This window comes from Varanus komodoensis, unplaced genomic scaffold, assembly GCF_004798865.1.
Source record: "Varanus komodoensis strain SLA01 unplaced genomic scaffold, ASM479886v1 scaffold1, whole genome shotgun sequence".
Lineage (NCBI taxonomy): Eukaryota > Metazoa > Chordata > Lepidosauria > Squamata > Varanidae > Varanus > Varanus komodoensis.
In genome coordinates this window covers 65,138,020-65,163,944 of record NW_025335268.1, presented here as the reverse complement: position 1 = coordinate 65,163,944, position 25,925 = coordinate 65,138,020, and positions in this window count along the sequence as shown.

Here is a 25,925-nt window from a genome sequence, read left to right as displayed (position 1 = left end):
TCTTTCTCTAGCAAGTACCTGGGACTGACATTTGATGTCACAGTCACAGCAAATTGTGTCTCCTTTTAGGTGGAGTATTTTGTTTCCCTCAGCACATGCCATTTGGTTAGACTATGAAGTGCTTCTAAGCATGTGTTGTGGGACTTGGTTTGGTCATAGAACCATCCTAGTCAGCTGCCACATTTGAAACAAAGGTAAAAGCTTTGGGTTTTGTGTAAAAGGCAAGGTTTTGTTTTGTTTTGTTTTTGTTTTGTTAAGCAACTTGTATCCCAGCAAAGGAATTGTGTGAACTTGAAATGATTTTTACATGTCGACTTATGTTCGTTGTGAATGTTTCTATCACCGTCTTGATCCACATCACTCAGACTAATGTTTGGGAGACTGTATACATCCACAAATATTGCTATGTAGTTCTTGACCCAAGCAATGTGTCAACGTGCATTTAAAATGAATTAAAAATAAATTACATTTGGAACACAATCCTAACACCAGTATCAGAGCTGTATCTTATGCGTGCAGGAGGCAATGGGAAGCAAGGCTTCTGCAGATGAAGAAAATTATCAGTGGGAAGAAAGCATTAAGATACCCTCTTGAGGGAATGCGTGCATGCAAGGGCACTGATCAGCCTAAATTCTTTCCCACTCTCCATGGGAATGCTCGGATACACCCAGGTTTCCCCACTGTAAGGTTGGGGTTCTGACCTTGCAGAGGGAGCCACCATAGACCATGGTGGCTTGCTAGATCCAGGAGGGGAGGAATCCTGATACAGAAACAAGCTTTGAGGTTATAACTTTGTCTGTGGCCTGAGAAGGAGTTTTCAAGCAATCCTAAGAATTGCTTCCTGGATTGCTCTCCATGGACCATGGCATGGCATGCAAGAGAGGAAGGAAACACACAAGAAATCCAGCTATGAACATTGCATAATCAAGAAAACCTGACCTCATCATAGCCTAAATGCATTTACTATGGCTATGGGGTCAGCTGCTGTGGTCCTGGACAGTCTTCTGCGGAAGTGGGCAGTTCCATTTCATCCCGCTCCTTCAGTAATGACAAGTTTCCTTTTACATATCTTTGCAGTGGCATATAGATGGTGCTGGTGCCATTGCTGGCAACATGGCATCTATCAGCAAGCAGCCGTGTGCGACATTCTCAAACCAGCCATGCTTTGTTGGCACAGAAGCAGTTCCATATGGGCAGAGGGATGCACACATTTTCCAATGCAAAAGAGACGCATGGCAATCCTGCTGTTGTGATGAAAACACTGAGAGCCAATTCACATCTCATTTTGTTCACGCAGAGCAACAGGGAATGCATACACACACACACACCCCCCACACACCGATGCTCCTCTACCTGACCTCTGGACTGGCATGCAGGAATGTCAGTGGGGACCAACATGCAGTGGAACAGCCCACAGAAGTAAGTGCTGGTTCTAATTATACCAGCCGCCACACTCCGCGAGCACTGAGTCCTAGGCACTGCAGTCCCTTTCTTTTTTAAAGTTGAGGTTGGGTCTGAGTCACAGACTATGGCAGATAGTGCCACAATCTCTGTTTCAGGCGCAAGATGGCTATTCTTGATCGTCCTCGATCACTGTGCACCTCCCCCTGTGATTCTTTTCTTTTCTTTTATAACTTTTCTTTTATAACTTCTTTTATACCGTGTGTGTGTGTGTGTGTGTGTGTGTGAGTGTATAAAATTTATTTTATATTATTAATTTTAATTTTATATTGTTATTTTTGTATTGTATTGTATTTCATTGTGTTGTAAGCCGCCCCGAGGTTTCGGCAAGGGGCGGCATAGAAATGTTCTAATAATAATAATAATAATAATAATAATAATAATAATAATAATAATAATTCTTGATCATGGCCTTCAGATAGGCAGCTTTCAACACCATAATTGTGACTGCAGCAAAGGACATGTGAAATTTCCTATGAATCTTACCCTACCACCACTGAAATGTATTTGCTCTTCCCCCCAAAAATTCTAAAGAGTCATTCTTCAACTAAAGTGTAATGAATTCATACAGGGAAATGCAAGGTGTATAAAACTGAATGGAGCTGGAATTGCATTAAAAAAATAATCAGAGACTATTTCAGTCATTTAAAGTAGGGTGTGTGATTTCGTGGGTTGGATGAAAAAACCCCAGAATTTAAAAATAATTATGCTATGTTTCAGTCAGATGATACATTTCCATTGTAATATGGCACTTGTGTGCTTTTAGTTCACAGATATAAACTTTCTCATGAAAATTGTTCCTATAAAACAAAATCTATCCCAAAACTTGCCATATTTAAACTGCTGCAGGGTGTTACCTGATGCAGTTATGGCCAAATCTGTCTGGTCCATGCTGAAAATAAATCAGTGCATAAATGGAAAGTGCAATAAATGGTATAAAAGAACATACACAAACATTTATGACTGTTGGTGGGGAATCTAGAGGGGACCTGGAGAAGATTAATGGCAGAGGTAAAGTTTCCAGTTGGAGAACAGGTTATGCTAAATTAAATGTCATGGGAAAGGAAAAGTGAAATCACAAAATCATCATTTAATTTCTTTTCAAAGGATTTCAAAAATGGTATTTGAAAAGTTAAAATAAATCAAGTACATGGTAGTTCAAGTACATATCTGCAATTTGAGTTAATGCACAAAAGTATCAATGGGGTCTTTTTGCATGTCTCGATCTGCTTTGTGCACTCATTTTCATCATTCCGTCTTTGACCCATGGAAATAGGTACCAATAAGTTAGTTGCATGAATAGGCAGATAATTGTGGGTGTTTTAAGTCTCACGATAGCGTTCATTACCTCTTTCAGAAGTAGGAAAATGACAATTGTCAGCTCCGTCCTATGCTGCATTGTCCATTTGTGTCTACACTACAGTTTGTAAATAAGTGGTAAAAAAGCAATGCAATGAGGCCATAAGGGGGCTGCTGAATTGTGGTCCCTTAGACATGAGGGGGAAAGGTAAATAAGAAGAGACATGATACAGGTGGAAGCTTCAAGACAGGTTAAAGGAATAGCTTCTTAACATGGCACGTGCTTGAACTATGAAATGAATTGCCACAAAGTCAGCAATTTGGATGCTTTAAAAGGAGATAGGGCAAATTCATGGAGGAGAAGGTCATCCATGGTTAGTAGTCGGAATGGCTGTATGCTACCTCAATATAAGAATGCCTGTATATACAAACTGGTGGGGAACCTGGCCAGGAAGGTGCTGTTCCAGTCAGGTCCTGCTTATGGGCCTCCTGTGAGTAGCTGGTTGGCCACTGTTGGGCAAGACAGACCCTTGGTCTGATCCTGCAAGGTTCTTTTCCCGTGTTGTAACCTGTGGGAATGATATCACTTCAAAATGAGGTATTAACTTGATGCATTTCTACAGAGCTGCTATCTTTCCCCTCAGTAGCAGAGGGATTTGGCAGGATAGTTGTGTCCTGTAGAAGCCTGCTGTGAAGTGACATCACAGGACGTCCAAAGCAGAGGTGCTGTGCTAGCACCAGAACCTTTATTTTGATTGTTTGGGGTTTGCTTCAGCCAGACTGTAAGAACCATATTCATGCAGAATCTCACAGGGCTGAACTCTAAGTTCCTAACTCCAGGAAGCCTTTTCAAAGGTAGAATTGAAGATGCACAAGACAGTCTCAAACCTGAGCCATTTGAATCATGGCATGCAAAGCAAAGGTCAACTGAGAATATCACTGGAACACCAAAATAAATAGCTTTAGCACAGATGCCAACTTCCTGATCAAGGCAATTTTGATAAGGGGGATGATGGAACCATTTGGGGACAATAAAAACAGTAGCGAAACCCCATCCCAAACTCCCATACTCCCAAGACATGAAATTGGCACGTTAGGAATACTAAAAGGTAGTGTTTACCCAACATGAGCTGGGGAGGTTCGTCCTTTGAGTTTTAATTTTTCTATACCCTATCTCATTTTTTCCTTTTCTTTTCTCTACTGTCCAGTAGCCAAAGCTCTCTGGACAGGTCTCAATATTTCATCATATTTTATTATGTTTCAGTGTTGTTTTCTGAGTCACCCAGAAAACGAGACCTGCTTTATAGTGTGGCTGGATAAATAAAGAAAAATTCATCAAGTAAAGAAACAGAAACATGTGCAAGAACAAATACAGAATCAAATACATTGTAGTTATCAATCTCTAATATTAACAGCAGTCTTTTTTATTTTTAAAGGATTAAGTATTTTTGAAAATGGTGTTTTGCCTTTCATCTTCCCATTCTCTGAGTTATCTGCTCAAGAGCATTGCTCGCATGCTATCAAACTTGCTGCTGTAAAACAGCAAAGTGATTACTTTTGACTTGGTCAGACTGAGGTGAGATATATAATGATGGGCCTATTTCACTCATGCTTCTAGGGAAGACTAGCGCCCTTCCATAATCATAGGCAGTTACAGCCTAGGAGGTCATAGGGGTTACAAGCAGTCTGCCAGAGCCAAAATGAGCAGGTGTTTCGGTGCAAATGGAGCTTCTGGGTTACCTTTTCCGATGGCACAAATTTCTGTACAGAAGCCTTCCAGAAGGGAAGCATGTCGCTGTAGCAGGGATAATGTGCGGTAGGTATTGTCTGTCACGGTTCCACTGATAAAGTTTAATGAGAGGCAGTGCTCATCAGAACCGAGATACATTTCAACTTGAGTAACGAAGGGACTGTATAATATAGACTTATGGGGATGCTATCAGGACAGAACTTTGGCAAAGATGACCAGACCCCGTATCAGCAGGATGAGCAGCAGATGGAAAAATCGGCAGTTTTCTCTCCATTTCTCATTTTTCCAATCCTAAGTGCAGTTAGTCCATTTTCTACACCAGTTTTAGGATTTTTTTAAAGCTCACATGAATATTCAGAGATATTTCTACCTCCATTTCCTCTAATATATACATTTTGTAAGCAATTTCCCCTAATATAATGCATTTTGGAATATTCTTTTCACTAATATATACCTAGTTCTGTACTTTTCTTTAATATAAATATTTTGCATGTATTTTATTATTGGAAAACTTGATCATAAAATTCAGAGAAAGTGATTTTCAAAGGGTAACTGAATTTCAGTTCTTGTATAGGTTCAAAAGTGTGAAAAGTTTGCATTAATATCTGAACTGAATTTATTCATCTCCCATCCAGATCCCTAACCTAGCCAGGCCTCCTGGCCACCTTTTGATGTCGGTGAAGTCCCTTGAATGCTAAGGAGCTTGGTTCCTGTGGGTATTCATATCCTTCTGGACACTTTTCCTGGAAACTAGCAAGAAGCCCTTCACTTCCCACTTAAAAACACAACACAAGGCAATTTTTTCTTACCAGCACTGGAGATTGCTGTTGAAAACTGTTGGTTCAAAGTAGTTGTTTGGCCTCTAATGGTCTGACCCCATTTGTGCCCCATACTCAATATCTGGGGCAGGTTACTTGTCCTTCTCCATGTTTCCCATGGAAGCCATTTTATTGAACCCTTAGAGAGATTTCCAGATTGCAGACTTACCCCCCAAAGTCTGCCTATTCCTGCAATACAAATTGCCACTGAAAAAGGGGACCCAAGGGGCCATCATATTCAACCTCTAAAACTACCTAGTAGCACCAGCATTGACATGGCTACTAAAAACCCAGCTTAGGGCCCGGCTACCTGAAGGACAGCCTCGTCCCACACAAACCTGCCTGTCCCTTAAGATCAGGCCAGGGGGCCCTTCCGCAAATGCCATCCCTCAAAGAGTTGAGGATAGAAGGAAAAAAACTAAAGGGCCTTCTGGGTAGCTACTCCCTTCCTCTGGAATAGCCTCCCCAGGACGCTTGCCTGGCACCGTCTCTGTTGCTGTTTCAGTGCCAGGCAAAAACATTTCTTTTAGATATCTCTTTCAGTGATCGATCCTGCCCTCCCCTGCACTGCTGCTTGTCTGGTTATTTTTGTTAGGTTTTAAATTTTGATAATGAAGTTTTATTTTATTTCATGTGTATTTAATGTGTTTTTATCTTTATCTTTACCGTAAGCCACCTCAAGACTATGCTAGTAGGCGGCATATACATGAAAGTATAAATAAATAAACAAAAGAACTGGAATTGGTTGGTTGGTTAGCTTGTTTGTAGCACGTATTTCAGAGCCTCATGGGCTGAATGTTTAGCCTGCCTGTGGTTAACCAGTTGTGTGCTAATGAAGCACCTTTTCAATTCCAGAAAAAGCTGCCTTTTTCTTTTGCCTGGCCATTAGTCTGCACCACCCACCAATACTTTTGGCTCCTTGGTCGCCTTTTGCGGGAAGACAGCCTGTAGCAATGAGCTTCGCAGAGAACAAGGAGAGGCTCAGCCATGCCTAGCACGGGTGGCCCACCCCAAGAATGAACATTGGGGGGTCTTGGATGAACCTTCCCACATCTTTTTTGCAGCTCCATGAGCAGTTCAGGAAGGCACCTCTTGCCGCCCAGAATGGCAAGCTGAGTTCTTGCAGCTGTTACGAAAAGCAACAGAAGAAAGAGACGGCTCCCTGAATGAAAGCACCGGAAATGGAATATTTAAGAATGAAGCACACCTGAGCATTCAGTGGTGTAACCAGCACAGCTAGACAGGCAGAGGTAGCTAAGCAGATTGACAAAGCAGGCAGTCATATCTTTTTAGGGATCCCCATTGTTAGGGATCAGAAGTGAAGTGGCAAAAAGTACATAAATAAAGGAATCATCTCAGAAGCTGTCCCCAGCAGGACAAACCATGTGATCTCTATTTCCCCAGGGCAACAATGAGATTAACTTTTTTTATCCTGCATCCTGTTCTTTGGCTGAACCCACCTGTGTGTGTGATAATTGCATTGCACATAATAGGACTGCAGTGGGCTTTGGCTGTCTAGCATTTCTGTTGGCTGCATATGAATATCTAAGAGGTTCAAAGAAATATCCTTGGAAACTGGGTGCACTTATCAGCACGTTTTGTTAACAAATGCAACCCTTGTTAAAAGAAGGAGAATGGAGACTGCCTTCTAATCCCTTTGCCTTCTCTGCCAACCTACAATTGTTTCAAGCGTCTGAGAAGTGCTGACTAAAATGCCTGCTGTTTTCCCCTGCAGGCGTTTATAGTCTAACATGCCCACCACCCCACAAGGGGCTAGTTGCCCTTTCACACAGACTCACCATGCTAGGAGCTCCATGGGGGAATACCTGCTTGTTCCATGGGATATGGCCTTGACCTAAAGGCAATGACATCTGCTCCACCACTTCCAGTCCCAAAACCAAATGAGGCAACCAGGTGTTGAAGGCCATGGTAGAGGCTTCCTAGTGCATACACCAGTGAGTTATATCCCACATTTTGCTAGCAGAAAGTTACAAGAATGACCTCACTCCAGGGATAGTTCATCAGCTAACGCAACTACCACAAGCAATGCTTACCTAACGGAGTGGAGTTGTGCAATGCCTTGTGCAGCATGCTGTGGAATCACAAGTGGGTTCAAAGTACTGGGTTTGAGTCCAGTCCAATAATGAAAATGGAGTTTCTGTGAGTGGCAGAGGACTGGAATAAACACTGGTTACAGTCTACTGCTTAATGTACTCCCATACCCATACAGATACATGCGTGACCAAGGCAGGGTCCCTTGGATATACAGCTCCCTGACACCCCACATGTCTAATAAAATGGTTTCAGCTGCACCTTTTTGGTGTGTGTGTTTGTAGTTTTTTAATGTGTGCAAGTAAATGCTTTAACCTAAACGAAATGAACATCTCCCCTGCCATACCCTGTACCACTTTTGCATGTTTCCTTCATATGCCTGTTCTGATCCATTTCAGCATTAATCTGCAATTATATTTATTATGGTTTTGAAAGAACTGGGTGTTCCTGAGGCTTTGATTGTCCTGATGTGTACCTGTATCATCGACAGGAAGCTACTCTTAGGACAAAATCTGGAGAAGCAGAATGGTTTCCCATAGGTAAAGCTTTCTGACAAGGATGCATTTTATCTCCATACCTGTCCCATCTGTACACATAACATATCATAAGGAAAACTGAATTGGAATCATAGGAAGTGGTGAAAATTGGCAGAAGAAACATTACTAATTTAAGAAATACAGATGATACCATACTACTGGCACAAAGTCACAATGACTTGAAACAACTGATGAAAGTGAAAGAAGAAAGCAGGACTGCAGCTGAATATTGAGAAAACAAACATGAATATAAAATAATTACACAATTTAAGGTAAACAATTAAGAAACTGAATTGTGAGTGATTTTGCATACCTAGGCTCTGTCATCAATTCAAAGGGAGATGGTAGTCAAGAAATTAGATGACCACTGAGAACTGGAAGGACAGCAATGAAGGAACTAGAGAAGATCATCAAGTATAAAGTTGTGTCACTGGAGATCAGGGTCAAGATCATCCAAGCTATTGCATGGTCAACCACTGTGTATGAGTGGGAAAGCTGGACAGTGGAGAAAGCTGACAGAAAGAAAATTCGTGCATTCAAACTTTGCTACTGGAGAAGAGCTTTCCGAATACCCTGAAATACAAGTGAGTCCTAAATTAAATTAAGCCAGAACCTAGAAGCAAAAATGACGAAACTGTAGGTGTTGTACTTTGGGCACATTCTGAGAAGGCAAGACTCATTTGAGAAGGCAATCATGCTGGGGAATGTTGAAGGCAGTAAAAGGAGAAGAAGACCAAATTTGAGATAGATCAATCCCATAAAGGAAGCCACAGCCCTGAGTTTAGAAGAGCTGAACTAGGGCCGGCTATTCAGGGGCATTCATTCATCAGGCACAGCAGGCCATTAGTTGGTGATGACCGACAGCGCATAGCAACATAACAACAGCAGTCTAAATGTCCTTCAGTTCAGAATAATGCATTTTAAAATATATTTGGTATGTACTGTGGGGAAGGGTTGTGCCTACAGTTGCTGTTCCCGTTGCTGCTATGACAACATGTGGAGAACGGTAAAATCTCAAACGTAACTTCACTCTGACCGACAAGTTAATCCTGCAAGAGTGGAGCAGGTTGGCTCATAACTGGATCCACAGAAATTGGATTCTCACAGCATTTCCACAAGAAGCATCTCCTGTGAAATAATCCTGAGGGAAAAGATATTGCGACCCACATACCCCATTTCACCCTATCCACAAATCTCTGATATAATCATATGGCCAGAAGAAACAGCAGGGGAAAACCCTCACGCACAAAAGATCTGAAAGAGTGGGGTGCTTCTTTATGATTTATCACATACACAATGGGGAGACAGTGTCTGGGTTCATGCATATCTATTTAGTATCTTTATTATAAGATGCATTACACATATTTCTTGTTATAATATTTCATATATTTCTGGGAATGGGGGTGGCTTGTGTTCACTGAAGCATGTGTTCTCCATCTGAGCTCCTGCATCCCTGGCAAGCATTGGGCAGTGCTAAGAAAAAGGAAGGTCTGCCTTGCCACTTTTCCCATCGCTTCAAGTTGCACTGCATAGGTTGCTAGGAAAGTGCACAGTAATGGGACTCCGAGAAAGCAGAAGGAAAAACTGAAGGTCAAAAAATGGCAGGCATAGATAAGAAGCAGGTGAGCTCCACTAATAGCATCACAGACAATGGTCATAGGTTGTTTGCACACAACCACCCTCCGATTCTATCAAGATAGCCAAAGATAAGCTAGTAAGTGGAAGAATTACATTTTCTCTTGCACGAGATATTGCGCACCTGCTGCTGGAAAAATATTATACGCTCACATCAGAAGCGCAAGGTGGAAAACAAATGAGTAACAACTGTTGCATATTCTGTATTAAAAAGGCCTTTGGATAAGACTCCAGAGCAATATTTCTTCAAAAAGGAAAAGAAAGAGGTTCGAATTTTGTCACAAACATTTAGTAAGGTAAGCATTCAAGCAAAATTCAAGCAACGCTGCTAGGTCAGTGGAGATATGGAAGTATTCTTTTGGCCACTGGAGGGCTCCCATATTTTTCAGTTAGTACAGTTAAGAATAAATATGTCTTGCATTACCAAAAATAAATCAAAAGAATCAATATTTTCAACAAAATATACTTATCCCTGTGTCAAAGCTCTTTCCCAGACAATTATTTTATGCATCTATAAGAAAATGATTTTATAATTTTCATAACCCAGGCAGAGTACCAGCAAGGATGTTAGTATCTATTCTACAACATTTGCCTCTTTTATTCTGGCAGCCTTTATATATATCCAGAGTGGCTATTTTATGAACATATATCTACAGTGGCAATTTTATGAACTAAACATAGTAATGCATCTGATTCACAAACTTCACTCCTTTTGATGTTCAATGAAAAGAGGGCAATACGCAGCCCATGGGATGCATGAATCTCGCTGCCCCCCCTTTTTTGCCTAGTCCTCCCTGCACCACTGCATCCCCCAGCAAGACTGGGTAGTATGATTTCAGTGGAAAATGGCCTCCTTTTAAAAGGCTGTAGTTGGCCATTGAATTCCAGTGATGGTGAAAAGGACCTCTTTTCAAGTCGCATATTCCCTCATGACCGCCCATCCAGCACCACATTATGGAATTGTTGCACCAGCTTCCTCGCTGGGCTTTGAAAGGAGGCAAGCTGTCATCGCCATTGCATTTCCGCAGTGCAGTGGTGGGCTATGGCGGTGGCAGAGGCCAGGTGGGCCCCGGCCCCTAAGAAGTGGCCCATCTTTGTTTCTGCATAAACTGGTAACCCAACAACCAGGTATGATTAGAGAATACCATTGAAATGGATGACAGTCCACTGCTTTTCCCCCATTGCTAAAGGTCAAAGCCCCAAATCCTGCAAGAAATTGTCAAATTCTATGGGATTATTATGAAATTGAAATTCCCTGACATGTTGCAGTTCCAAATCTACTGGGAAATTTTTGTTCTTCTGTTTTTAAAATGAAACATTGAGCTGAACCCTACAGGAGTGTGATTGCTTCTTATATAACCCCATATGCACCTAGTGGATATGGCATCTGCCATCTGAATACCCCTTGTAATTAAGGATAGATGGGATGGATCAGTCCACTCCTGGTCTTCTCTTATAGGTATGTTCTGCCTTGATTCTGCATTAACCTGCAAGTTGCTTTTAATTTAAAAAGTCTTCATGACATTCTCATTTAAACTTGTTCCTTTAAATTCGTACTTCAATTCCATATGTTTGGATATTTTTAAGCTGAGAACAGTTTCAGAAAAGTTGGGAAGTCTGAGAGCTGTTAGACCCCTATTTTTCCATCTACACATGTGTCCAGGAGATAGACATTGGTTAAGTTCATACAGGAATTTGGAAAGAGCAATGGGTACAATCCTAGTTTTAGGCAGACAAAGGTCTAGCGATTGTTCTGAAGAAATCCTGGAAGGTGTAAGACTTTGCCTGTTCTATGAACAACCAGAAAGCTCTGGCTAATAGAAATTCATCATTGTCCTCATGCATAGGATTGCTCCTAAAAAATAATAACAACTATCTTGACCCATGTAGACAAGCCCTCTGTGTAGATATCTGTGGTGTTGCTTTAGACATTTCAGAAAGAATTACTGTAATCTATTTCATTTCCTTGTGGTCTGTTTCTTTAATTAAAATTATGGGCCCAGTGTAGAGTCATTTGTGGGCTGCCCTCATGAATATCCAGGTATAAAAATCTCGGATGCTGTCTGTTTTACAAGCCATGCCATATCTTGCAATTGCATTTAAATTAGACTGGTGAGGTCCTTTGTCATAGATTCCTTCGGCTCACTCTATAAAGGTCAGAATATGCAAGCAGTTTAATTTGTCCAGGCTGTAACTGTAAATCCAGAAAGCTAAAACTTTATGCCACTCAGCTTCCTGACTGAGAAGTGTAAGTCTCTTGTAATATAGTGCTTATTATGACTTTAGAATTAAAGGTTGGTCTAGGAAGCCTGTCAGTCCCAGATGATGAAAAACACAAAGTCAGTTTCGGTCTTTTATTGGATGAACTTTGGCTGGCAGAAATTAAAGAACAGAAGCATGACATCAAACTTTAGACGAAATGAAAAGATGAAGGAGTCAGTAATTTCAAATACATTCTGAACTAATATTCTGGTTCATTTCATTAAAAAATGCAAATTTCTTTGGGTAGGAGCCACTGAAAAGTTCGCCTTTGCAAGTTCTCTGAAAACTTAAGCGAGTCCTCTCACACAGGCTTAGTCACTTCAGCTGGGCTTGAAGAAGAGCGCTCATTGCAAGGAGCACTCCTTTGTCACTACTTGAGACAAGTTAGACATCACGTTTTCAACAGAAGCCTGAAGAACGCCTCTGGGTACAAGAAGAGACACCACTAAAGCTACTGTTGGTTTTGAATCCATTTAATGACTGTGGCTTCCCCCAAAGTACTGTGAGAACTATAATTGGGCAAGACTGCTAGGAATACTAGGGAAAGTGGATGACTCTACACCCTGAATGCTCAAGGGGAGCCTCCCCATACTGGAGATCTCTAGAAGTGTTGGACCCATAGCTAGCTGCAGAATTATGGGAGTTGTAGCCAAACATTGGAAGGACAGCAGGCTGGATAATCCTTATATAAAGTCCACAAATCAAAGCCAAATTGGCTTACAGTACAATCTTATATATTCTTTACCCAGGAGTAAATTGCATTTTGTCCGGTCCTGCTTACACTCTAACATTGTCTTGGACTCAATTCCATGCACAATTACCTCAGAGTAAGCTCCACAGAATATTGCATAATTACATCTGATTAAACGTGCATGGAAATATGCTGTTAGACTGCTGTACATCATCCTTTCAACAGCCCTTAGCCTGCTGTGTGCTAGAGCTGAGCTAAACTTCCCAGCAGACAGGGTTTTCTTTTTTTTAAATTATCCTCTCACTTCTGGAAAAGAAGACCGCTTTGCAGAATCATCTCTAAGTATTTTCTACCATTTTAAAACTGTATGTGGGATGGTGGAGGTGGTTACCATGAATTGCAGTGATGCTCATATTTGATGCTGTGGAGAATGCAAAATGATAGCCAGTCTACAAGAGAGTTGCTACTGTTGTCAACGCAACCCTCGCTACAGAAATTGGGATTTTTATGGGAAAAAATTCATCGCCATTCACTGCAAACAGCTATGAGCATCTAGCTTACTGTTTCATATGAAGTGCACACATAGTCCTATTCTTTAATTCATCACATGTCACATCTATGGGGTTGCATTCAGAAGCCCTAAGAGTCGCACAACCTATGTGTTTGCTAAAGTTAAAATAAGAGGGGCACGGCACAGCATTGGTTAAAATAATCCTCTCAGCACTTTGGGCCTTAGCTAACATGTGCTTGTGCTGGAGATGGAGAAGTCAAGCTACTTCCAACTCTTCCCCGCTATCTCTGGCCTGCTCCAGACATAGCGGGGAAGCATCTCAGTGAGACACCTTGGTAATTATACCGGCATGTCCATAATTGAGCATACTCTCTGATCAGCACTAACTAGTCATCTGGTCTGGGGGGAGGAAGAAAAATGGTCTTAAATCTGGTGTACCACCACCACCACTGTAATAATTCTCACTGAACAGCTGATCATCAATCAAACTGACAGCACTAGCCAGCACTTTTTGTTACACATTTGATTTCCAATCCAGTAATGGATACTACACAAAGAGCAATCTAACTGTATCAGGCTGTCTGTTTCTCGCTCCCATAATTCCTTCTTTTCCCTCATGCCTGGTGTGTCCAAGAACACACAAGGCCTAAAGGCAAAGGAAATTTTCCTCTTCAGTTCAACTACTGTTCAGATCAGCAGTGTGAGATTTAATTTCATCCTTAGATTTAGAACGCCAATGTTCCATGTACTTTGAAAACCAAAGGATCTAGCTTGAATATATGATGTGTCTAAAATACTATCTATTCAACAATTTCAGAGCAGGAGTTTTCTTTCTTTTTAAGCTTTTCTTTAAAAAACAGCTCTTTTAAAGCTATATGAGCATCACAAAGTTTAAATATAACAAAAATGAGGGCTACTGACTGCAAGTAATAAATAACCTGTAGCATTTTCACTAGCTCCATTCAAACGTTGCTAATGCATTTATCCTGTACATCAGGGTGCAGAAACTCAGCACCAGGAGCCAAATCCAGCTCACATGGATTCTTAATCTGGCCCTTCATACATAGCTGAATCTCTGTACAGGATAAGTCCTTCCACTAAATGCGGTACCCTTTTATTCACTAGGGGCACTTCCCTGCCTTTGAATCCAATGAACTGTGGAGGGCCATATGATGTTATGAGTGTCCTCATGCCAGATGTTACACCACCATGTCATTGGGTGTCACACAATTGGCCACAGCCAATTGGTTGAGATGAAAGTGAGGAGAGAGAAGCATGAACAAAGGAAAGGAACAGGGAACAAGGAAAAATAGCAACCAAGGAAGGTGAACGGACTGTGAGTGAGAGAGGAAATGGCCAAAAATGTGAGATACTTGGAAACGTGGAGATTGTTTTCCACTCCGCTCATTGCATCTTGCTGGTCCTGCTTTCCACTGCGGGGATGGAGTTTTGAAGGGAGCCTTGTGCTATTGCCCTGTAGACTTCCTATGTGATCTCAAACCCTGATCATGCAAGGTTCTCTGTGTCGTATGTGAGCTGATATGTGTTAAGCAGACTGCATACTCCAGATCTAACCTGCTCAGTAGCTCTTCTTAGGAGTTCAGTGAAAGCAGGTTTCTTAACCACATGGAGTGCCTCCATATACATTGCAAAATTTCAACAAGACAACAGCAACAAAGTGGCTGCACAGATTTGACTCTATCAGTTTCAATAGATAAATGTGTGTGTATGTGCATGTGTATGGAAGCATCACTTTCTAAGAATTATTCATACATGTCAACAAAAGCAGACCAAATAAATATCCAGTTTCAAATAGTGCCTATAGACATTACCTATATTATACCTCCAGAGATTAGCTGGCTTGTTCAGACCCATGTGGCACCCAGGAGTCACACAGCCTTCCAGGGCTCAGGAATAGTATATATTTTTAAAAGCCCATCATGTGTGGGTGGCAGTGATGGTGGGGTGGGGCTTCCCTCCCCATCACATAATTCTAAGAAGGCTTAAGTCTAGTTAAAAGAATGTTGCTTGCCTCCTGACCCCAGAATGGCATGTCATCATGTAGCCCATGGAAATCCCATCAATGACTACTTTCCACTGTTGTAATAATGAGCAATCTGTCCAGGGCTGGGAAGCTGTTGGATTTCCTGTGGTCAGCTGCCCAGATGTTCTTCTCTCATTATGATGTAACTGCCCCCTCTGCCTGTATTTCCCTCTGTCCTGTGTAAGTGCAATGGCTGCCCCGACTCTCCCCACTTCCCAAGAGATATTTTCATTGTTTCATTGTTTCATTGTTACCTATTCATGATCCCTCCAGCAGGCAGCCCAGCAGGCCATGTTCAGCAGCTAGACCTCCCCCTGAGGGGGAAGGGGCCTTGTTCTCATGACACCCTACAGTGGCTTCTTCAAAAGGCCCAGCCACCTTTGATACTGGTTTTTCAACAGTACCTCCACTGGGGCCTAGCTTTTCTGGTACAGCTCCCAGAGTTGATGCAGCCAGGAGTGGGGTGCGCCTGTGCTGGACCTGGGTCTTCAAGGAGGCTCAGACCCACAGCTGAGGTCCAGCCCAGTAAAGCTGCAGCCCTAGATGACCACGAGCCTTGCAGCTCTGCAGGGCTTCCTCTCCTTGCAGTTGTGCTGGACACTGTGCTCCTTTATCTTCACAAGCAACCTTCTGTGTGGATATCATAGGCCAGGATAAAATTACTTCAGGTAGCTCAGTGGAGGAAAGATCAGAAGGTCTCCATTTCTGGAGCTGTGGCTACCTGAACACACAGCCCTGATTTACCCAATTCAGAAGTGTGCCATAAGCAGACAAGAGCTGCTTGCAAGGGCTGTTGAATGTCCTACAGATGCAGCCCAGAAGTGTCAAGCAACATGTTACAGGAGAAGACTTTTCATCCCAAACACTCACCTGAGCTCCTAGCAAATCTGATGCGGAGGTAGGATTCCTCCTCAGCCCCAGAATAGCTGATCCACCAGAGCCTGGAGACCTAGTCATAAAGTCTGACCATGATTTTTGCCATCATCTGGAATACAAGAATGAGGATCTCCTGTCCAGCCAGTATGCCTGTTAGACTGGAATGGCTGTCCTTTCTAGAGGCCAGGAGGAGGAGGAGGAGGAGTGGGGTCCCTCACATGTGAGTAATTGCAGTGGGAGGGACCCTTGCTGGCTCTTTTGCAGCCTGCGTTCCAGACATCAGCCACAGGGAGATGGCCAGCAGCATGGCACACTGTCCATGCCAGGAAGAGAATCCAGGAGCACGAGGGAAACACCCTTGTCCAGGCAGATGTTGGGATGCACGACGTAGAAGCTGAGGAAGTTATTACCCACAATCACAAATGAGAAATGGGTTTGTTGATGTGACAAAGGCTGCACTAGATTGCAGGCAGTGGCACTTCTCCCCTACCGGTTGGCGAAGGCCAACCGGTACCACTGGGACAGTTTGTTGCCTTCCACGAACTCAGGCAGATGTCAGCATTGTGAGTATGAACAAAAGAGACATTTTTGCCCAGAATGTCTGGAATGAACAGGAGATGCCTGACCTTGGCAGGTGGCTTTTTACCCACAAAATCATGTATGCTCTCAAAAGCCCAAAAACCTTGATGTGACATGTGGAAGATTGCATTCCGCTTTTTACTCACCATTACGCAGTAGCAACTAAATAGGAGGGCCCTTGACATTTTCTTGTATACACCACATTGTGCTGCCTCAGAGGGGTATGCATCTATACACTTCACATCCTAGGTGAGGAGTGTGGAATCCCTTTCTGACCAAGGACTAAGTCACATCTGAGAGTAGTTCTCAGGAGCCACATTTCAGGAGTGAACAAAGCCAAAGGCTAAAAAGCAGGGGCAAAAATGTTGTTGCTGCTGTGAATTTGCCTTGCATACCACACAATAGCTGCAGCTCTCTGGAAGTTCACAACAATTTGTTGTAAGTACAATAATAAAAAGGATACAATAAAAAGAAACAATAACATGTTTCTGTAAAATTGCAGTATACAGAATTTAAAAGCATTTTAGCATCAAAAACAAGACCTCTTAAAAGAGCTGATGTATCCCAACATATGTTATGACACATCTGTGTGCAGAGGGCAGTTTTCACCTGATGCTAAAGAGATGGCAATATTGATGCCAGGCAGGCCCCAGTGTGGATATCGCGATATTTCAGTGCAAAGCTCTTTCTGCCAGAGACTAAGCTTTTGGAGAGGCCTTTCTAAACCTTTAGAATTGGGGAAACAGACTGCAAAAACTAAGAAACCACCTATCTGTAGTTTGGACAAGGGTCTTGTGGGCAGTTGGTAATCTGGAGCGGGGCTATATAAAGTTGGGGAACTCCAGAGGGCCAGATTGGGAAACTGAGTAGGCCAGATTTGGACCTGAGCCTGAGGGTCTACATCTCAGGAGCTGCAACTGATGCGGCAGCAGGACACCTGCGCAGAAGCCCACAGAGAAGAAAAAGCACCGGGATGGATGTCCTCAGGCTGCTGTAGCCATTCTGGTCCTGGGATCATTGCACCTGCCTCTCGTGCAACAGTCTCTCCCCAGCTGGATCACCACTCTCCAATAATGCAGCCGTGGCGCTGCTGCTGCCTAGAGCAAGCCTGAAACATTTTGGTGGCTGAGTCAGGAACTCCCCAGATCCTCTGGATGCCAGAAACATGGTAATCGGTAATCCGGCAGCTTGCAACTTTTGATGGTCACTGAATTCTGGACCCTGAGGTGGGCCATCTGATCATCCTACCTACAGGAACATTTGGGAAACATGCCCAGTGTGGAAACGTCCATTCGACATGGTTGATCCATTAAGCAGAGGGGACAAAACAGGGGCCTATTGAATCTTATTGGAATCCTGCTCACAAGGGCTGTCCAGCCTTTTTGAACTGATGGGCATGATGGGCACATACAGCATTTTGAAAGAGTGTCCTGGGTGCCACTGCAAAAGGATTACTCTAATGGTATGTGGAGATTCCCTAACATTTCCCAGGAGTTCCCCTTCACTGGGTACAACCATGCACCTACATACAGAGCTTGACGTCTCTCTTTTTTCTTTAGCTTTCCTGTCTGTCTGTGTCTGTCCATCCATCCATTCTTCCTTCTTTCCTTCTCTCTGAGTCCTCCCTTCTCCCTGCTCCCTTTTCTTTCTTGCGCACACACACTTTTCTTGCTTTCCTTCTTTCTCTCGCTGACTTTCTTGCTTTCCTTTCTTCTCACTCTCTGACTGCTTTGTTTTATCTCTATTTCTGGCTCAACCTCCCTGTCTCTGTCTCTGTCTCAGCTTCCACGCTTGCTTGCTTGCTTTGTCTTACCTCACCCTCATGCAACACATTTGTGTCTGTTGGAAAAAAGCACACATGCTGCTTATTGACTGGGCAGGAAACCTTAGTGCCCTCCCACTAAGGCTCTTGTTGTTCCTTGGGTCCTTGGTGCAGGATTCACTTCACACACACATGCCCGCACCCTCTAGCATATTTCTTCGCAGGGGGACCCTCTGCATACATGTAGAGGGGAAAAATAGCTTTGCACGTGCAGGTTTTGCAGCTGCCTCCTTCATACTCAGGTACAGCACCCACAGAGTGACTACATCACCTAAAATTTCCCTAAGGCCTCTCAGATTCTCTAGCAAAAGCCATGAAAGCCACAAATAGTCACTACCTCTTCCGGCACTTCTACAACTCCAAAATGGGCAGCAATCCAAGAGGTGTTGTTTTCTGTGCAGGCAAACCTCCTATGCACCATACTGCACTTTCAGTGGGCTTCCTAGCATGTACATGTCACACGTGCTTCCCTGGGGGATGAAAACACCCAGAAAAACAAGAAGAACTAAACCTTGATAATGGCTAAGCAAGAAGCAACCTTAGGAAGCTGCTAAGGGTATTGGTGGGTGCTGAGGCCGCTTTTAAAGACCAGCACTGCTTAGCTAGCTGTCTCTTCTCTTTCCCATTCAGCACATACATTTGTATGTATAAATAGATATTGCAAAACAAAGGAATAACTCTGAGTCTGCATATACAAAAAGTCCCTATAAATGAAGAAAGGGTCCCTTTCAGAGTTGTCACTGTTTGAAAGAAGAGGGAACATGTATCAGTACTACAATTTATAACTATTAATGGATTTATTTATGCTATTTCTTAAGTCCATATTATTTTTGCAGCACTCAGTCTATTGGTTTTTATGATGTATGCTTTTGTGCAATGTGCAGATGAGTGTGATATTGATATCAATATAGCATCATCATCATTCTTCCAAGTTCATAAAATGAGTGAACTGTGCTTATGTGAACCATTCAATTTTACAAAGAGCAACAAGAAACAAAAAGTAGGTAGTCCCACAACATTATGACTTTTAGGTTGTTGCTGGTATTTTGATCTAGTGAACTGGATCTCAAGATAATGAATGTGGAGTTGATAGATGCTGCTATAATTTATTAAGATACTTCTTAGCTAAATTGGTTACTTTTTAATTATTAGAGCGGTCACCAAAAAGGCACAATCCATCAAGACTTTGAACTGTGTGCACAAATTTCTATGCATGGGTCAACCTCCTAAACCTGGTACTGCTTGCCACATACATATAAATTTACATACATACCTCTGTGTGTGCAAGTGTTACACATGTATAGAGCCATGGAGAGTCACAGACCCTCAGCCCAACCCACTTCATGGAGCTGTTCTTGTGGGGTTAAGACAGAGAAGGAGAAGCATTGTGTAAACTGTCCTGATTTCCTTGAAGCGAAAAAGATGATTATTACTACATGTATATTATCTCATATCATAAAAGATATATATGGAATGAAATAGAGGGAAAGGGTGAAAGAGAAGGTGAAAACAAATCGCTTTAATCTCTTATTGCTGTGAGTGTGAAGCCATTGCAGGATTATTCATACCCCACTGAACAAATTCAGTTTGTTCTGTAGAGTCCTGAGTTCAGTTCTCAGGGCTATCAGGTTCAGGAGTGCTGGTCACATCCCTCCTGATGAAGATGCTGATGCTGATGATTCCCACTAACAAGTGATCAGCACCATCAAAATGCAGAAGAGCAGCTGGCTGCTCGTGACTGATCATCCCCATCTTCACCACCACCACCACCATCCTTATCCAGAATGTATACCGTGCTGTTCGATAATTACAATTCCCCTCGCCTCTCTCTCCCCACTGCTTACTCAGCCCCCAGACAGTCTTGTCCACAGGTTCATCTGTCTCTACCTCAAGCAGACCTCTTTCAAAACACAACTCTACAAAGTGCTCACTTGCATGCTGGGACACTCTCAGGCTGCCTTGTGCATTGGCTGTGCTCGTGGAGGGCAGGGAATAAGTGGCCGGGGTGGTTCATTCATTCATTTATTCATTCATTTTTCCAGGAAAGGTGTGGGTAATCAAAAGTGAGAAGCACATCTGGAGTCTGCCTGTGATAGTATTTGCAATCCACTTTTGGCTAGCCTTCCTCTTTCCTTTCCCAATTGTTATAAAAGTGCCCAGTCTCCTGTCACTTTCCATTGTTCTTTTCGAAAATATAATGGGACTTTAAAAGGCTTTCGCAGAGGGTGAAAATGAAGAATGTGGTTTGCCTGGCAACAGCAACAACTTGCTTGTGTCGGTATCACGGATAAGATCCAAAACATTTGTGGTAAATTTTTGAGCTCTTTGCAGTTGGCATCAGGACTTGCCTTACCATTGAGCAGAGCAAAAGGCTGCTTTAGCCAGACCTGGAGTGTTATGAAAAAGCAAGAAATGCTTGTTGTTGAATGTATTTGTATTGTACTTTTTACTGCCAGGGAGGGGCACTTGTGGGCCAATATCCGAAATAACTTGGGTTGCCCTCATTACCATAAAACTGAAGACAAACAGGTGTGATCATTAAAACTAGCAGAAAAGGTCTCATTACCTATACCATAACTGAAGGATTTCCAGCTTCCAACAACATATAACTGGTTCTTCCCTGTGGTGGCACCACCTTATGGAATTGCCTCACTCCCTATTCAGGAAATGCCCTTTACAACATGTTTCAGCACCAATGAAAACTCTGTTTCTTCTTCCAGACTTTTCCTGCATGCGTGTGGTGCCCAGCTTGTTAATCATGGTGTTTTATTGGCTTCAATGTTTTTATCAATATTTCCACATACATGTTTTAGCCTTTGTTATATTGTGTGTGTGCGCGTGCGCGCGCACACGTGCATGCACATGCATGCTTGGTTCATTTTAACGTGTTTAAATGTTACTGTTCCCTTCTCAGAGATTTTTAAAAGTATAGTTTTTAAAGGTATATAGATAATTTTAGTAGCAGTAATAATATCATCATTATTAATAATAATGCTAATAATATCATCAAACAAAACTGGAGAATGTACAACTGAGGTGGAACACAATTATATTTCTAGAAACCATACTTAGGACCTCTGTGGTAGTTGTTGGTGTTTTTGTTGTTGTTTTACTTATTTATATTCTACCCTTACTGAGTACTGAGTTTCAAGGCAACTTAAAGTCGTAAAATGTATACAACTAACATAAAATAGTAATATGCAAAAGTTAAAAATATAATTAAACCCATATTAATATTATGGGTTTAATTTAATTATAACATTATACCAAAATCAAGATGCTAAAATCAAGAGATCAGAACTAGTTCAATACAGATCCAGAGTATTTTCAAAGACCTGCCAGAACAGAAAGTCTTTTCCCCCCTGAAAATACAAATGGGAGGATGCCAAATCTAGCCCCCCCTTGGAAAAAAAAGTCCCACAGCCTTGGGCAGCCACCAAGAAGGTGGTGGTGCATTCCTATGTTCCCACCAAGCATGCAGCTCTTAATAGACAGAAAGGAATCATTTGTGTTAGCGTAGCCAACACAAGGTGTGGCCACTTCCAATGCAACACTGCCACAAACATGAATTATTTTTTTTCCCAATTTATATCCTGCCTTTTTCCTACAAAAGGCTCAAGGCAGCTTACATAGTTCTCCTCCTCCATCTTATCCCCACAACAACAACCCTGTGGGGTAGGTTGGGCTGAGAGTCTGTGACTGGCCCAAAGTCACCCAGTTGGCTCCATGGCTGAGCGGGGACTCGAACCCAGATCGCCTGAGTCCCAGTCCCATGCTCTTAACCACTACACCACACTGGCTCTCTTTTACACCACACTGGCTCTCTTTTACATTATGCTGAATTATGCTGTGCTAACATCAGTTGCCTTTAGTGCAAGGGCTGCAGCACTTTCTGGCTTCATGATTTCTCCAGAGAAACCCATCACACCAGAAAACACTCCTGGAGTCATGCTAGAGGTTGCTGATGCTAAAACAACGTGATTTACCTTCACACTCATTTCACCTTCTGCATTCATGTGTTTGCACATATGTGTGTGTCCTCATATGTATGCCTGTGCAGCCCAAACTGCCACACCGGAATCATGTTTGGGCCAAACATTTTGTGCTGCCATGCTTTATAGGAAGCAGCTGTGTATATATAGTTCTTTAAAGAACAGAAAGTTGTTTAAGAAAGACATCATTCATATATGGTTATATATGTATGTATGCCATTTGTCCCATTGTAACCATAGATCAAACAGTTTTTGCAAACTTGATATGTTGTGCCATCTCTGTTTTACGTTTTTCAGGGGGGCGATGGTGCTTCATGACAAAAAAGGGGTCCCTTCACATTGCTGTCCTGCTTCTTATGGAAAATGATTGGTTGTTTGAAAGACCTGCAGGCCAGTGCATGTAGAAGCTATAATAAGAACGTTTATTATTACAGCTATAACTCATATCAAATAAACAGGTCAACATGGTGACATTTGAGAAAAATATTACTGAAAAATCACTACAAGAAAATGGATATTAAATATGCATAGAAGAAATATGATCAACCTCGTTAACATACTAGAGAAAATGAATAATAGCCATTGAAAAGTCAGGTGACCAAGATAGTGCTCCTGGTTGAAGTTTCATGTTATTTATTTTCAGCCCAATTCTAAATCTAGCTGCACCACTATTACACAGAGGCATGCTGATAAACACACTCTTAGCCCATTCGACGGGCTTTGCTGTTTTATACCACTGTCACAGGTCAGGAAAATCTGCCAGCATGCATTACAAATCATAGTGTAACTATCTGTTGATATCTTGTCACACATAGCAATGGAGGTCAGGACATGAAATGCTGGGTGTACGTCACCACTGATTACAATCCAGCCTAGGCTTATGCACAGCCAATTGGCTCCCTTAGACTTCTACGTGTTCAGAGACTTTCAGGATTGTGGCCATGGTGCTTTCAGTGGGTCTGTGCCACAGCATCTGGCCAACTCACAGATCTATTTGAAATCACTCTCTTTCTGCTACTTTGATTGCATAGAGTTAGGGGAAGGAAGAAAAAATGACCTGTGCAAATGTATACTCTGTCAATCTGAGGCAGAGTACAGGACCTATCGGTGCTGGTTCCAGGACTGTATGGCCTTTGGGACAGATGCCTTCCATGGGCTTCCTCTTTCAGTGAGTCTGCTATTGCTTCACCAGTGGCTCTTTACCCTCAGCCTCTTTCTCAGTTTTTAGTGCTTGAGTGGTAGGTAAAAAGTAATGAGCAAGGAGGCAGTAGCATCTACTGCTCTTTTGGACCACCACTACAATCCAGGCCAGAGAGAGAGGCAGGCAAGCCATGGTGAAGAGGAGGAGCAATTGTCAGGGGGACTCTGCTGCGTGTGAGTTCTCAGGCCAAACTACTCAACAAGTAATTAGGGGGAAGACACCATTGCTCAGTGATAGAACACATGCTTTGGGTTATGCCCTCAGGTGCTATCAAGACCTCTGTCTGAGAGCCTAGGGATCCCATAGCCAGCTGCAGGAAGACAATCCTGGCCAAGAAAGAACAAAAGCTTGATGTACATACAATAAATCAAACAGGTAATTCTAGACTATTGGACAATGATCTAACTTCATTGGACAATGTTCTTTATTTTGTGCATTTCAAAATGTGATAAGCAGAGGTGTGTTTATGGGCCATTTGTTTTCTGAGTTGTGTGCTGAACTTGGGCACCAATGACCTGTTACACCGTGATGCTAAATTGAACTTCAGGGTACAGAGGCAGCAAATTCCCATCCGAAAGCTGGCAATTAAACAGTGGCTCACTGGCACTCTTATGCACTGCTTGCAAGCATCCCAGAGGCCTCTGGCCAGCCACTGATTTAGAGAGAATGCAGCCCTAGACGATCCTGAGTCCCAACCAAGGGGGGTGGGTGATTCTTGTGTTCTTATGGCAACTTGAACGCCTCACCATTCTGCAAACAAAATCTCCTTTCAGTAATGGAAAGTCTATTAAGCAACATCATCATCCCAGCAACCTCCCATAATACCAATGTTAGCTATTCAGATACGAGATGACACAGGGGACGGGTGAAATGAAACATTTCAGCGCATAACAAAAAGAGAATTGTGTCTTGACTACAAAACCATTTTGTGCCTGTGATTTAAACAGCCCAAGCCTCTGGACCGAAGAATGGATTAGCCTCCAGGTTGTCCATTTACCAGTAATCAACAGGGCTGAAATCCCTGCTGTCCAGAGGGGCCTTGCACTCACGTTCTACTCTTCGCTCCTGATCTGCAAAACAATGGGCTAGTAATGATGTGAAAGGTTTAAAAGACTCTCTCCTGATTTGGCCTCTGCCTGACTTGATTGTTTTGGGGCTAGTGTAATCTTCTTAAGAATGCCGTTCCCACAGGGCGATGAGCTGCCAGCCACTGGGCTGTGGACAACAACCGAAGATGTCAAGGATCAAGGATTGCCCACTTAATAGCTGCACACTGGAAACATTTTCTCAACCAAAGCACAATTTGCTAAACCGATTGGCATTTTTAATTGAGTTTTTGAAGCTTTGCCTACCTAAAGGTTTAGAAAAATCTCTAGCTGTCCAGTAGACTAACTATAAGAAAGAAGAAATCAAGTAACCATAGGAGGGAAAGTAGATGAAAGATATTAGGTGGTCGTTTTATGATGAAAACATGTGAGAAAGTACTTCAGATTGGAAAAATATTTCACCTCATTCAGTTTTCTCAAACTATTTTCTGAGCATTATCTAAAGCCTTTCAAACAACCAGGTTCAACATTCCTGAAATCTTGGATGCAGACTGATAGCTTACCTTCCAGACAGAGAAGTCGTCGGTCTTCCATAATTACCTCTCCTTACTGGACTTATTTGTGCTGTGCTGTATTAATTCTGAAGCAGCTCCAGCTCACAGTCCAAAGAACGGCACACTTCCGATGTGTCCAAGCAGAAATTTTGGCTATGGGCAGTGGAGCTGGCGGGGGAAGTAGTTTGCAGATCCACGGGGCATGGCGAGTTCCTTTCATACCTCTCCGCTGTCTGCTTCAGTTGCCTCCTGTGATTTCTGCTTCTAAAAGGAAAGCAAAGGGGTTCCACTTTGACAAATACCTGCTAGCTTTCGATTCGAGACAAAGGCCATCTTTATATTACTTGTGTGGCAAGTCAGGGCAGAGAAGAGGGACTTCCTGTTTTGCCATGACTGGCGTGGCTGAGCAGCCTTCAATCTGAGTCCCACTGACCCAGCACCCAGCTAATCTTAATCTCTGATTAAAGCTTTATTTTTATTTAGAATTCCTGATTAAAGTGATTAATGTGCAGCCTTATTATGCATACAGACTTTACTGTATGTTCCTTGGATGTGGAAAAAGGAGTCTGTGGGCATCTGAACAAATACCAATTGTATTATGGTCTACGTTTCCATAAACTAGAACAAACTTCATCAGATGCAAAATTTTCTTTTTGATAGCGCGCGCGCGCGCGCGCTCTCTCTCTCTCTCTCTCTCTCTCTCTCTCTCTCTCTCTCTCACACACACACACACACACACACACACACACAGAGAGAGAGAGAGAGAGAGAGAGAGAGAGAGAGAGAGAGAGAGAGA